This window comes from Mustela erminea, chromosome 2 (assembly GCF_009829155.1).
Source record: "Mustela erminea isolate mMusErm1 chromosome 2, mMusErm1.Pri, whole genome shotgun sequence".
In the NCBI taxonomy this organism is placed as follows: domain Eukaryota; kingdom Metazoa; phylum Chordata; class Mammalia; order Carnivora; family Mustelidae; genus Mustela; species Mustela erminea.
Window position 1 is genome coordinate 125,151,850 of NC_045615.1, and position 16,797 is coordinate 125,168,646.

The window sequence follows — 16,797 nt, forward strand, 5'->3', positions numbered from 1 at the left end:
ATATTAATTTACTTAACAGCTTGGAGAAAAAGTCCCAAGTGACCATTGAGCAGGGATGTAGGGACAAATTTGATAGTTGGGTACATGCCTCATGGATAGCAAAGAGGTTTTTAACGTCTAGATAATAAGTAAGAAGTAAATGTGTCTTCCATGGTCAGTCCTCCATGTAAAGCATTTAAATCTGGATTAAATTGTGAGATATAAGTGATGGTGCTAAAACCTCAGGAGCTCAGCTTTGTCATGGCTATTGCGTATATTCTGCCTGACCTTGGCCCAGATGGCTAGGAGTTTAAGCCTTGATCTGTGCTGTATTTTATGATTTCAAAGCAGAGGGGCTCAGAGACTGAAAAGTGAGGCTCAGAGAAGTCAGCACAATGTGGTATTTAAAAAAAAAAAGAGGAACCTTAAAACATCAATGGATCTTTCTTCCTATCTCTAAATTGAATAGTCCCTAAATTATCTCCTGTTTCTCCGCAACTACCAAGAAATAAAATTCAATGGACTGTATGGTTCTCTGACTAGAAATCTCATTAGAAATCTACAGAGAGAAATCTCTTCTTCATGTCTCCCATTTTGAGGCGAAGTTATTTCTAGCCTCAGTGAAGACAGAAAACAGCTGTTCATCTTCTTTAAGCCCTCCATACATTTCACAACAACTTGATTAAACAGTTCTTCCTGTCTCTACCTTGAGCCGATATCCGCTTATATTTTATTATCATTTTAGGATTGGCATTTATCTTATGCAATTAGCCTCTTTTTCGTATTAATGCTGTATGTCTTTCCACAAGGAGTATTGTAGGTCATAATGTAAGCCAGTGCATCATGAAGATGAATTGCCACGAGTAGGGGGAAAAATAGCAAAAAGTAGGATTGACGAATAGCAAAAGAAAATGGTTAGGTCAGGTTAGCTAATGAGCCAAGAAAGTGAGAAAATATATTTGCAGACTTTTTTTCCTCCCTTATGCATCTATAAAGTATCTTCATTAAGCATCCTGGGCTCAGTAATGTCTAATAAGGAGAAAAATGCTGAGAAATATTTTACTTTCCCTAATTATCAATTTTACCCTGGCAACCATCTACTAAAACTACAAATAAAAAAGAACATGATTTGTTTCTCCTACAGTTGGCTGAATATAGTTACATTAAAAATAAAGTGCTATTGACATTAACTTCAGAAGATAAAGATCCAAAGCAGTGATTTAACCAGAAAGTGATTAAATTCTGTGGATATATATGATGGGTCCTGTATCTGAAAGATTTTTATATTGACTCCTATTATGGACCTTGTTCTAAAAGCTCCCTAAATAAATTGCTAATAGTAATCTAAGGCAATAGATAAAGGAGATGCTCCTTTTTACAGCTCAAGGGTAAAATATTTGTTTAAGAAATAGGTGCACTAGACTTCCCTGAGACTCTTTTTCCATAATTAATGAGTTGATTAATTATATGTGTACTATGAACGATGGTGTCTGGATAATGATTACTGACCCATATGCAGCTCCCAAACCACAGCGAACTTCAAAAATTCAATTACAAGGTCCAGATGCTGTACATTGCATATGTAAACTATTTGGGGAAGGAAGATTGCATATTAATAACATCGTCTATGTGGGTTATCTCTGCAGCCTAGTGATTATTTTGCAAAAAAGTTCTTGGAAAAAGCAAAAGGTATACAGAAACTGAACTTTTTCAAGTTTATTTCATTCTTCAGGTACATTATGGCTTCACTCATATTATCATGAGTATTTTATTTTGGTCATTAAAATGATCAAGTATGAAAATTGATAATTTTGTTGAAAATTTCTGATTTGATTAATATCTTTCATAGGTTAAAAAAATGCATACTTGATATCCTAGATGTATTGTGTCATTTTTATGTGCCCAAACTGACTTTGTTCTGATTCCATAGATTCCAGAGTGGTAACTGGTATTTCTTAGAAAAATTCAAAAGCCAACCCTTTAAAAAAGTACAAATCCAAAAAACATTCATATCCAGTAATTGACATGTGTACAAATTACTTTTTTAAACACTGAACTTGAGCTAAGTTTTATTATTCATAGCTGTTCATTCAATTTAACCATTTACTTATGACATTGACTGGGTATCTGCTAAGATCCAGGGTGTTAACTAAGTATCTCACATATAAAGTAAAGCAGCTGTGTTCCTTGCACTCAAGGAGACAGTTCTACAAATTATAGAGTTAGTAAATGGTCACAGTGGAGTTGTAAAATGTACAGAGTCCAGGGCCCAATCCATAAAGATTCTTATCAAGTTAATATTGAGACAGTCCTGGAAAGGGGTATATTCACCATCTGATGATTATCATGTGTTAGTCTCTTAAACATATTTTCAGATAAATCTGCCCAAAGAATTGAGAAATACCTGAACAGTGATGTGTAGACCCAGCTAATCTTCCTCATGTGGTTGCAGATAGAAATATACACATTAGGAGAAACCATTAAAAATAAGTTCACCTCTCCTTTTTAATCCTTTTTCTCTTCTACTTGAGATCATATCTTATCTTCTTCCTTTCAATGATACCCTGTTGTTACCCAAGGGAATACAATATTATGGGTTCCATCCTAGACCAACTGAATTAGGGCCTCTAGGAAAAGCAAAGATCTAAGATCTGCTTTTTTTATTATTTTACTTTTCTTTTTCTTTCTTACTTTTATAAATCTCTGGTTGGAGAAACACTGGTCTTAGAAGTGAACCTGGCTCTGAATTTTCTTTTTCTTTTTTCTTTTTTCTTTTTTCTTTTTTTTTTTTTTTTTTTTTAGATTTCATTTATTTATTTGACACAGAGAGAGAGATCACAAGTATGCAAAGAGGCAGCAGGGGTCGGGGGAGTAGGCTCCCTGCTGAGCAGAGAGCTCTAAGCGGCAGCGCTTGATTCCAGGACCGCGGAATCATGACCTGAGTCGAATGCAGAGGCTTAACCCACTGAGCCACCCAGGCACCCCATGGCTCTGAATTTTCATAGTGACATTACTTTAGGTAAATCAGTTAAACTTTTTGAGTTTGGCTTTGTTTTTCACTTATATAATGGGATTTTCATGGAAGAGTCCCTGAGGTTTTTCCAGCTATAATATTTTTTTTAACTTTATTTCCACTTTATTCATGTCCATTCTGATGCAGATTCCTTATATAGGAATCCCTTTAAACAAAACCTTGAGTTTGTTTTTTGTTTGTTTGTTTATTTGTTTGTTTTTGTTTTTTGGGGTGGGGAATCTTTGATAATTTATTTTTTACATTTATCTTCTTTTTTTAAAAATATATAAATGCATTTTCTTTATGAAAATACATTTATATATATATATAAAAATATATTTCTTTATGAAATATATAAATGTATTTCTTTATGACCACTTCTCCCTCAAGTCTTGAAATCAGCTCAGATTGAAAGATATATTAAATCTTGTTTTTTCTTTAGTTTACATTCCTTCCTACAGAAGTCCATAAAAAATGGAAAAATCACAAAATAGCTTATAATTATCATTTATATTCTGTTTCTACCGTTTGTGATCATTTTTCATTCAGTGGAGAAAATACTTCCAAAGATGCCTACCTTTGCAAAAAAGAAGATAGAAATTTAATGAGAAAATGAAAATGTGGTGATCAGAGAAAGCTGAGGGTTATTCAGCAGATAAGTAAAGATTCCTTAACTACTTGGGAACAGAGTCAAGGGAATTGCAGAATCTGTTTTTATACACAGGGTGGCAAGTATTCTTGATGGGATAAATGAATACAGACAATAGATAAGGGGATAAGATACCTTATTTGAGGTATCTTGAGGTAGAATTTCAACCTATATTAATATAAAAATTTAAATAATGCTAATTGCCTTGGTATATTTCTAGGATGTATTTCTAGAAAAATAGGAATCAATACCAACAGTAAGCCACAATAAAATATACACAATTCATCCAGTTTGACGGGGTGATTGTCCTAAAATCATATGACTTCCAGAATATCCTTGTCTGCAAGAATACTGACCTACAAATGTCCTGAGGCTGATGTAATGCCAGGAAACAAATGGACTTTGCTTGTATAAATAGGATTTTTTAACAATTCAAAAAAATAAGATTCCCCAAAGCAATCTGATTGATCAATAACTAAATCTATTCATAACCAAGAATTAGTACAACCTCGGCAGCAAGCACTTCCCAGGAATAAGTTGCTGTTCGTCCATGGTGTGTAAATGACTCTTCCAAATGTGGTTTAACAGATGTCACCATTTTTTTTTTCTCCTTCCTCTTCCATCTGTCACTGACTGAAACTCTCCTTACTCCATTTCTCAGGAACAGCTTTCATCTGTTCTTATTTTCCTTAAATATGTGGTAGCCTTTGTTCATCGACTCGATTTTCTTAAAATACGGTTTTTCTAATGAATTTTACCCAAGTTGACATAAAGAGCCTTGGTGAAATTAATGAGGATCTTATGTACAAACACTTCATAATGTTATGAAATGTAATCATACTTACAACAATTTATAAATTTCGTCAGTCATTATAAAGCGTGTGTGTATTATGCTTTTTTCATCCCAAGGGCACACCAGGATCATAACCAAAAAAGGAGGAAATTATTTCTGAAACAGGATCCAAACACAATTAGGTCTTTTAACTCATGCATATAACAATCACTTTGTCTCAATCAGCTGCTGATTTTCTGTGTTACATAATGAATTACCTTGTTTCAATTATTTTCCAAGAAGCACTCTATTTTTGGCATACAATATTGATTTTCTTAAACAAAAATTCATGAAGGTACATCCTAAGCATGCTTAAGATTTTAAATCTACTTATAATTTTTGTGCAGAAGCAATTAATTTTGGCTAACTTTGAGAGAACACTGGAATTGACTATAAAATTGTTTTTAAACAATTAGCAGAAACTTAAGTTATCATACAAACACAATGCATAGGTATGTATGCAGTTTTCTTTTCTTATGAGAGCAATGGGACTACAGCAAGATAAACTCATATTATAGAAAATAATGAAAATAAGTTTTATAATATATGAATTATAGCATATGAATGTAAACCTGTTATAAGTATATAATTAAATATGTTTAATGTAATTATTTGTGTAATAAATATGCCTCCCCAAATCTTCATAACAAATTATTTTCTCCTAAGTATGCTACCAGTAACCCTATATTTTGTTTACTGAAACACTATTGTTATTTGTTGTATTACTTATTTACTTTAGTACATTTTACTTAAGTAAACTGTGGCAATAGTGACAATATTTATCTTTTTTATCATTTTATCTCTAACACCTCCTTCCCTTCATGAACATAGAAGTGGTTTAATACCTGTTGAAATGAATGAGTGAGAGGCACCTGTACCCATGGTAGGTCTTTGCACAGACATGTTCAATTCCAGCACTAGCAACCTGGCTTATCTTTGTTGTTTTTTTCTTGCAATGGAATAAGTGCTTCAGGAACTTCATATCATTGAGAGTCTAGTTTATCTACCCAAATACCTCAGTTAGACATGTGAACACCATCGACTAGATGTGTCACTGCAGAGAAAGGTTGAGAAAAGGTTGATAGATTTACCTTTAGGAAGACATTTGTGCAGCAGTTAGAGCAGTTACAGATGGCATGATAACCTCTGGGAAACTTCCATTTTCCTTGTCCTGTTTTTTTTATGTCATGACTCTGGAGGGTCCTACTGCCTCTCGAACTATTCACTAGCCCTTTCTAACTGTGTAAGCTCTAAGTCTTTGGAATTTGTCAACACCCCAGGGCTTTAGATCATTTATTAATACTTTATACTTGATCTGCTTCACTTTATATAATTTATTACAAACCTTCATGACTACCTTATCAGACCTATCATATTGAATCCTCTACAGTGGCAAAATTTTGTCTTTGACAGATAATAACTTTAAAATGTCTAATGAGAATATTTTGAAAAGACTTACTTGTCATACTTACATGTATATCATGTTGGTCTTCTATACTGAAAAGTTATGTTTAATTCATCAGTATGAAAGTCAGTAAATTAGCTTTAAGTTGAATATAAAGTGAAAACTTTTTTTTCATCTTTAAATATGTTATTCTGTTCCAGGTGAATTAGGATAAAGCATTTCCTGTTGAAAAATCAAAATTATAAACCTGCTATCCATAAAATTACTATTGTATTTGTGGGGTATTTATGCTTGAAAGAATTTGAGATATCTTGGGAGATAAATATAAAACCTCATTTAAGAAACATTTTGGGTCTGAAATTATTCCCAACAGAAAAGTGAAACAGTTAATGTTGTGAATGTTCCTAATAAAATTATTTTTTATGAATAAAAGATTCAGATAAATGTACTAATCACCTGATTTCCATATTTCCACCAAAATAAAGGATGTTACACTTAATGAAATCATAGCTGGTTTTTACTGAGAGTGATGTAGTGTTGAGAACTGATTGTTTACTCATAAAGGGCTTCATCTGTGGTTTCTATTCAGTTAGTCTTGAGATCTTTAAAGACAGGGACTACATCCATAACCTCCATATCAGTAGCATATCCCAAAAACTGTTCATTGAATGTTTATTGTCTTAAACGAGAGATATTGGACAAGAACATTAAGAAAATGAAAGGGTTACACATCATTTGTAATATCAATTTAATATATATTTAATGTTTAGCAGGACTGATACATCTTCTTACAGTTATTTTGAAGATAAAGCCATTTCTATTGAATCAGATTCCATAGCATTCCACATTTCAGATGAAACATTTTATCTATAAATGTTTCTTCATCATTTGTCATCTTTTATCCCTTATCTTTTATTTTGTCTTTTATGCTGAAACTTGAAGAAAATCACCAGATTTCTTTTAAAGATTTTATTTTTTTATTATTGGAGAGAGAGAGAGCAAGAGAAAGAGCATAAGTGTGTGGGGGTGGGGGAAAGGGAGGTGAAGGGAGGGAGAAGCAGAGGCCTTTCTGAGCAGGGAGCCTGACTTAGGGCTCAATCCTAGGAACCAGGAATCATGATCTGGATTGAAGACAGACGTTTAACCGGCTAAACTATCAGGAGGCTCTGAAGTCTTCAGATTTTAGGCATTTTTATGACTAGCTCCTAATCAGTTTACCTGTTCAGTCACTTCAAAAACATTGATTGAACTAAGTTAACTAGATATACTAAAAAAATTAATTAAAATGTATTTATTTGGTTTTAAAGATTTATTTATTTATTTTAGGGACAGAGAAAGAGAGGAAAGCATGAGTGTCAGGGGCAGAGGGAAAGGGAGAGAGAATCTCAAGCAGACTTCCTATTGAGCATGGAGCCCACCATGGGGCTCTACATCACGACCCTGAAGTCAAGACCCTGAATCACTACCTGAGCCAAAAATAAGAGTCTGATGCTTAACCAACTGTGCCACCTAGGTGCCCCTGATTAAAATTTTAAAATGCTTCAAGGACAATCACATTTGTTTACCTGTTACTTGATACAGAACAGAAAATTAAAAGTTTTCTATTATTTCAGCAGGGCGTTAGTCTATAACTTGAATCGAACAGGAAATTCTTAGAGAATAAAGTATTACATTTTCGGGGGAAAAAAAAAAAGCAACTATGGAATTGGATACATTATTAAATGCTTTAATCCTCTAGCCTATATTTTGTTTTCTTCCTATTTTCTTGCTTTCAGATACATGGTAGACAGTGAATACAAGAAAAAGTTTAGAAACCTTTTCCTACACTTTTACTTATGTCAAAATAATGTCTATTAATCTACTGCATATGTGCATTCAGGTTTGTCTCATTTCTGGAAACCAGCCTTAAGGTTTTCAGGGCATTCCAGATATTTTTGTCTTCTACCTATCACTTCGGTCAGGTGTCTTCTTTATTACTTGCTTTTGTCCTGAGGCTCTAGTCAATTATTATTCATGCAGTGCTATACTTGATCATATAACTTCTTGTCTCTGTCTCAATTTCCTCCAAATAAAAAATTAAATAGCAAATACTAAAGTGCTAGCTCCAGTCCACGTGTTGCATGTTCAGTATTTTATTCACTCAATATTACTTTGTATTTTCATCTTATTTCAGAGTAGTAGACCTGATCTCACATTTATATGTAAAGTAAGAAATAGAACAAAGGCTTTGATTGATTCTAGTTACCATAATTAACGGAATTGTCAAAGTATTTTTTTCAGAAAGTTAAAAATATGACTTTCCTGCAAACATGCTATAAACACACTTTAACATTGGTTTCAACTCATTAATTAATGAAAGAATCAGAAGAAGGTGAAACTGGTTGGAAAAACATCTTGTGAAACTGCATATAAAGATCTTTTAAAGGGGAAATGCTAAGGTTAGATCAGAGGGTTAAAATACAAAACCTGTTAATGTCCTACAGAATAATCTTTTAATGCCTTTGTTGTTGTTGTTGTTGTTTTTGGTTTTAAGCGTTTTTTGTTTTGTTTTGTTTGTTTGTTTTTCCTACTGAGAGAAATCTATAAATTCACACTGCAAAATTTATATAGATAAACATTTCTTGCGTGTGTGTATATAAAGTAATATCTCAGGACGATGAAAATTCCTTCTGTAACGTCTTAGCATTTTCTTATGTTTTTTAACCATTTGTTTCAACACAATAAATTCTTATATTGGGCCTAATAAAAATACAATGTTTGCTTTTTCCTCAAGTGTCTATTTGGAATAGATTTTAACTACTTTATCTAAAAGAAAATAAATATTATGGTTGTCTCTCAGGGTTGTGAGTGACAGACCTGGACCTCAAATCAAAATGGTATAGCAGAAACTGACACCTCCATGAAAGAAAACATCTTGAAGACAGTCAAGAAGTTTATAGAAGTGTAGGAGAGAAAGATTTATTTTCTTTCTTTCTTTTTCTTTTTTTAAGATTTTATTTATTTATTCATTCCAGTGAAAGTGAGTGCAAGTATGGTGAGGGGCAGAGGACAAGGAAGACAAGGGAGAGAGAGAATCTCACGTAGACTCCCTACTGAGCACAGAGCCCATAGCAGGGCTCCATCTCAGGACCCTGAGATCATGAACTGAGCTGAAATCAAGAGTCTGACACCTAACCAACTGAGCCACCCAGATGCCCCAAACTTTCTCTTTCATACCTTCTAGGTTATTTGACTGGTCTAATAATTAAATGAACATAAGAGAGATTAACAGAAAAAAATTAAATTTGTATGTGTGAGAACCCCAAACCATGAGGTTCAAAGAAGTGACCAACATAAGCATGACATTCATTTTAGAGAATGAATAATTTTGTGAAGGGTTGACATTACAAAAATGTTTGGACTTGCAGTAGGAAATTAGTGAGGAAGTCAACAAGGTTTGTTTATGTTGTCTTCCCATCCCTGCTTTCAGGGACAAAGGAGTGTCCTTGTACCTGCTGTTTCTTAAATACTTTTTTTTTTTTTTATGTTTCTTTTTTTTTTTTTTAATTTTTTATTTTTTATAAACATATATTTTTATCCCCAGGGGTACAGGTATGTGAATCACCAGGTTTACACACTTCACAGCACTCACCAAAGCACATACCCTCCCCAATGTCCATAATCCCACCCCCTTCTCCCAAACCCCCTCCCCCCAGCAACCCTCAGTTTGTTTTGTGAGATCAAGAGTCACTTATGGTTTGTCTCCCTCCCAATCCCATCTTGTTTCATTGATTCTTCTCCTACCCACTTAAGCCCCCATGTTGCATCACCACTTCCTCATATCAGGGAGATCATATGATAGTTGTCTTTCTCTGCCTGACTTATTTCGCTAAGCATGATACGCTCTAGTTCCATCCATGTTGTCTCAAATGGCAAGATTTCATTTCTTTTGATGGCTGCATAGTATTCCATTGTGTATATATACCACATCTTCTTGATCCATTCATCTGTTGATGGACATCTAGGTTCTTTCCATAGTTTGGCTATTGTGGACATTGCTGCTATAAACATTCGGGTGCACGTGCCCCTTTGGATCACTACGTTTGTATCTTTAGGGTAAATACCCAATAGTGCAATTGCTGGGTCATAGGGCAGTTCTATTTTCAACATTTTGAGGAACCTCCATGCTGTTTTCCAGAGTGGCTGCACCAGCTTGCATTCCCACCAACAGTGTAGGCGGGTTCCCCTTTCTCCGCATCCTCGCCAGCATCTGTCATTTCCTGACTTGTTGATTTTAGCCATTCTGACTGGTGTGAGGTGATATCTCATTGTGGTTTTGATTTGTATTTCCCTGATGCCGAGTGATATGGAGCACTTTTTCATATGTCTGTTGGCCATCTGGATGTCTTCTTTGCAGAAATGTGTGTTCATGTCCTCTGCCCATTTCTTGATTGGATTATTTGTTCTTTGGGTGTTGAGTTTGCTAAGTTCTTTATAGATTCTGGACACTAGTCCTTTATCTGATATGTCGTTTGCAAATATCTTCTCCCATTCTGTCAGTTGTCTTTTGATTTTGTTAACTGTTTCCTTTGCTGTGCAAAAGCTTTTGATCTTGATGAAATCCCAATAGTTCATTTTTGCCCTTGCTTCCCTTGCCTTTGGCGTTGTTCCTAGGAAGATGTTGCTGCGGCTGATGTCGAAGAGGTTACTGCCTGTGTTCTCCTCAAGGATTTTGATGGATTCCTTTCGCACATTGTGGTCCTTCATCCATTTTGAGTCTATTTTTGTGTGTGGTGTAAGGAAATGGTCCAATTTCATTTTTCTGCATGTGGCTGTCCAATTTTCTCAGCACCATTTATTGAAGAGGCTGTCTTTTTTCCATTGGACATTCTTTCCTGCTTTGTCGAAGATTAGTTGACTGTAGAGTTAAATACTTTTAATTAAAAATAACCTATATGTCAAAGTGGCATATTTTGGGGTGGCATTTTTGCTTCCTTTCATCTCTGTGGAGGAATGTTTGATAATCATTTGGTCAGTACAATATACAAACATTGGTAATACATAGTAATAGATCAGATCTATATAAGGAATTTTAACATAAACAATAAATCAAAAATTTCTTCACCAGAGACTTGGAAATAAGACAGATGTGCATATGAACACAGTCTCACATTAGAATTGTTTAAATCTCACTGTTCCAATAGAATCTAATGACTGGCTTCTCAGAGGATTATTTATCAAGGTCAAAGCTAGGCTGCTGCAAAGTACAGCATTCCATACCTGGAAAGCAGTGTGTAAATCAAGCCCTACTATATGACTGTATTAATAAATATATTTAAATGCATCTACACATTTGCGGACATATTATCCTATGTATTTATTAATTGTTTCGAGGGCTTAGACCTTGGGCCACTAAACTTTAGAACATACTATTTCTTCTCTATTACTGAATCTAGAAAGAAAAGAATAAAAAATTAAAATAAAATATTTCATAGTACAAAGTAAAAGGAGGCATTATATCAAATTCGTTGTAGTTTGGGACCAGTATGTCAGACCTAGTTTAGTTGGATGCCCTGTTATGCTTCATTGCCTGCATGTTACCATAATTAGAGGTGACAGTGTGGAACAGTTTAAGTCTTAAAAAACTTTAAGTTCTTTACAAAATCAAGCAGGGAATTCCAAGTCAAGTGGTTCCTGTTGTCAAATACAAGTAAAAAAAAAATCCTAAATACCTTGGGAAATGGAAAGCTCCCGTCCAAACACTGTGCTATTTTGGTCATTTAATTATGTCAAAATTTATAGTTATAACAGTACTGATATTTCAATGTTAAAATATATAAGTGAGTTCAAGAAATCATTTTAACTGTAACAGGCTTATGCAAGTCCTGGTACATGGTCTGATTTGGAAGTGGTAAATGTTAGATTTCATTGTGATGTTGATACGTGGTTCTTCCCCTCCAAGGCTTTCCTTGAAATTTTGCTGGCTTGAGAACTTTCGCCATATACAGGTAAGTAAGTATTTAGAGGATTTTTCCCTAGGGATAATTCATTTTTGTAGTCAGACTCAGTATATGTGCAAGGTTTGGCTATCTAGTCTGACACTATCAGAAATGAAGAAATGTTTTTATTAGCCAGGGGCTAAGCTTCATAAAATCTTTGTTTCAAGTACATCAGGAGTCACTATGCACTTTCTAACCACATTTAACATAAACTATTGTATTCTAAAGTGACATTTTCAGTGTTTAAAAAAAAAAAAAGTATCTTCTATTTTACAGATCCAAATAAAAGATTGCTATATATCAGAGCAGAAAATTAGTGGTTACTTCATCTGTTAGAATATTTGTTAGTGACAAGGCTGTTTCTATGTCTAAACTGATTTTACATTTTAAAAAATAAACAACCTTTTCCACTGGAGGGTAGTTTTAAAACTGAATGTATCCTACTGATGCCATTAGTTAATATTAACTACCAGGTGTTAAATAAAAATGAAATCTGGAAGAACTACACAGTTTTAGAACTAGAAGATATTTTTGTTTTATTTTATTTTTATTTTTAAAGATTTTATTTATTTATTTGAGAGAGAGCACAAGCAGGCTGAGTGGTAAACAGAGGGAGAAGCAGACTGCCCACTGACCAGGGAGCCCAACATAGGGCTTGATCACTGGAGTTTGGGATCATGATCTGAGCCCAACACAGAGGCTTAAACGACTGAGCCACGCAGGTGCCCCAGAAGAGATGTTTAAAAGCACTGAGTCCACTCTGTCATTTTATTTATTTATTTTATACTGCAGTGAATACACAGTTAAACAGGGACAAGTAAAGAAAATTTCCTAAATTAGAAATTAAAAAGATGAATATGGGAAAATTTATTAGGTAGATAGATATGAATAAATTCATAAGACTCATATCATGAACTTTAATAACTAGGCCTATGATTTTTAAAAAGTAATTATTAAAAAGAATACAGTAAACTTTTCTTCCCGCCATGCTCTCTTCTGTTGACTTCGATTTTTTCATACTTTTTACTCTTTGATGTCTTTCATCTTCATCTGATGTTCTTTCTATCTGATGTTCATAATATCTCATGTTCTGAAATGTTATTAGTTATATTTCATCTGTGGTAATGTATATCTCAAGACATTTAGTTACCTAAGGTTATATGATTGTAATTAGTAGAGTCCTGATTCCTAGTCTTCAAGCTGTTCCCTCAGACAATATTGAGAATTTTATTAAGATTTGGAGAGAGTAACAGGATAAAGAAAAGAATTGGAGATCAGGCCTAGGGCTCCATGTAACAGTATCATGGTTTGAGAATATTAGAAAGAAACTTTTGCGTATCGAAGGTAATTGACCCCATAGTGGTGTATGGCCCTCATGTTTAACAGCAGTTGCCCTACATAACAAGATTCTTGGGTGATTATCTTGTTTTGAGACTAAATGACTTCAGTAATTTATTAATTTGCTTATCTTTATTGAACTTTTTTCCATACTATTCTGAACTATGCTACATAGGAAATTTGGGAATTCATTTTAAAGAATCAAATCAGACTAAAACAGAGACTGGAATTCCATATGATATTTAAGAGCCACCGAGAAGTTCCTAGTGAAAGAAGGATCTACAATATCATAAATAAATTTAATGAAGTTCACTGTCTTTCCAGAGTATGTGGCCTTGGGAAGAAAAGCTTAATTGAACCAAATAGATCTAAAATAAAAACAAAATGTGATTTTTAAATTTCTTCATCCTCAAAGATTTTTCTAGCCATCTTTCATGTGCATCCCTATCTTCAGTCTATCATTTGCAGTCTGCTGCTCTAGTCATCTCTTCCTTGCTACACTATCTAAACACATTTATTGACATGTTTTTATTTAATTAATGTACTATTTATTGGCCAAGGTCACTGCCTTCTGAAGACTTCCTACATTAGAGCCACGGTGCACTTCCTTTTATCCTAGAAGTTAACATTATCTATTAGAATTTCTACCTATTCCCACATCTAAGACAATAGGTGGCCTTGCCCTGAAATGTCTTATTACATAATAAGCAAAAGAGCCAGGGTTAAAAAAAAAAAAAAAAAAAAAGATGAACTTTTAATATTGAGAATATGGGGTTCACTAAGTGTCTAAGATTCTATACATAAAATGTAAATTCTGGGGTCAATTCAAGATTGGAATCCAGATTCTAACACGTACTTGCTATGTAATGTTAAATATAAAGATATTCCTGGAGACTTAATCATATCTAAAGATGTGGAGAAATAATACAATGAATGGCAAGTACTCTTGCTTTACCTTCTGAGATAATGTATAAAAAGTATTTGGCACAGTGTTTAAGATACAGTAAATACTCAATAATTATTAGTTATCCTCATCACTAATTAGTATTTTACTCTATAAGTATACAATATTTTTGGAAAGTGTATGCACTAAATGCTCAGGATTTCTTTCCCTAGCTTTCATGTGGCAAATAACACATTTTTAAGTCTCCAGAGAGATTTGGATGACTCTGATCAATCCTCAAATTTCAGAAGTTGTCTCATGACCCAGATCTGACCAATAAACCCCTCCATCTGGTTGTGACTGATTGGTCTAGACACAGACATGCAGCCAAACCTAAGAATGAGTTTAATTCTGTGTCCAAATGAAAGAAATAAATTGCTCACGCGCTTAGTTTATTTTTGGTCCCTAAAACTAGCAATAATTCAATGTGTGTTCTAGAACTATTTCATATCAGCTTATAAATTCAAACTATTAATTTTTTAGAAATTTTTGATGTAATTGTTGAACACATCAACTATTAAACGTAGGATTATGTTAACTTATAATTAGGTAAATTATATTTTATAAAGGTAATTCATTTCTCAAAACATCACTTCCTAATTATTATATTACCTTTTCCTGTTATGTATGCTATTAAATTATTTATGTCTATTATATTTGTATTGTGATAACAGTCCACAATGGTGAGCAAATGTGCATTTCCCTCCAACTTCATATTTAGGGTCTCAGGTTTTAGCTTGTAATTCTGTCATGAAGAAGGTATTCACACCATAAAAATAGGCAAATATTGCAGATCAGCCTTTGACTTATAATTCTGTAACATCTAGAGTTAATAAAATAATAAGGAGGGGCACCTGGGTGGCTCAGTGGGTTAAAGCCTCTGCCTTCAGCTCGGGTCGTGATCCTGGAGTCCTGGGATCGAGCCCCGCGTCAGGCTCTCTGCTCTGCAGGGAGCCTGCTTCCACCTCTCTCTCTCTGCCTGCTTCTCTGCTTACTTGTGATCTCTGTCAAATAAAAAAATTAAAAAAAATAAAATAAAATAATAAGGAATATGTTACTAATGCACCTAGGTGGTGCGCTTTCTGCTTAGTGGAGAGTTTGCTTCTCCCTCTAATTCTCCCTCTGTACTGTCTCTCTCAAATAAATAAATAAACTCCTTAAAAATAAATAAATTTCACTTTCATTTTATACTTCACATAAAATAGCAAACGAGCATTCATACTGAGACTATAGCAGTTGATTAACTGCAACTAATTAGCAATGATTAAATGGTTTAGCAAAAATTAACAAAATGCTCTCTGGAAATCAATTGACTGTATGGAATTTATAATAACGGACACACATATTTTGTCATTTTCAGTGTGTGCTATGTATCTTTATATTAGTAAAACATAATAAATTTGTGTAGTATCTATTGACACTTTTATTTTTTGAAAGCTAGTTAAATATTTACAAGCACACATAGGTTATATGTTAATCATTAAGTTATTTTAGTAGGATTTCTAACATATGTTCCTGAAAGAGTCAGTTGGTTGTACCTGGTCATAGATGTTGCAAGTGATAAATTCTAGCATGTGGAATTAGATTAATTAATTGAAGTGGTCTGTGAGGCAGGAAATAGTCTTTTATGTTCAATGAAGAAGTTAACATTACCTATGAAATGAAATACCTTATTGAATAGTCACCTGCTGAAGTTTAGATAGCATCAGATCTTTTTCTTAATTACAACATTCTAATATGTCTATTATAAAATATCTGACTGTTTGTAAAAGGGAAAAAAATAAATGCCTGCCAAGAGAGCTTATGTCAAACCAGGTGAAAATCTGATAACCATGTAGCTTATAGGGTTGGGAAAGATGAATTCTCCGTTTTCTTTCTTTTTTTTTTTTTAAGATTTTATTTATTTATTTAACAGATAGAGATCACGAGTAGGCAGACAGGCAGGCAGAGAAAGAGAGGAGGAAGCAGGCTCCCTGCTGAGCAGAGAGCCCCATGCAGGGTTTGATTCCAGAACCCTGAGATCATGACCGGAGCCTAAGGCAGAGGCTTAACCCACTGAGCCACCCAGGTGCCCGAATTCTCCATTTTCAACTGAAGATTGTATACAAGGAATGTCAGAGAAGACACAGATACAGCCAAAAAAAAAAAAAAAAAAAAAAGAGAGAGAGAGAGAGAGAGATTGGGATCTGGGGAAATGTGATCTTCTTCCTCCCTTACTAGTTCATTCTGGTAACCTTACACCAGTGCCTGACAAAATGATAATTACTCAAACTTTATGGAGTCACCTTCTGGGAAATAGCAGGAGGTAAGAACAGATTAGTTGTACCCTCCTTCTTATCTAATATTTCACATTTCCTAGGACAGAGAAGAAAAAAAGGTCATGTATAAAATGGGGCAGACAGAAATCAAGTGGTCAGAACTTCACATTTTTAAGGTGTGAATTTTAAGAGAAACCATAAGTCTGGTTAGCGAAAGCCTATTACTGCTCAACTTCTAAGAAAAATTACTTTTACTTTCCAAAATATGATCAATGAAAACCAAAGAAAAGATGGTGAATCTCCTCAGAGAGCAGACTCAGGGTTTGTTATACTGGCTGACCAAGAAACAGATTTCTCCAACTGGCAAGGAGTTCAAGGAGGACACAGTCAGCACTAGCAAAA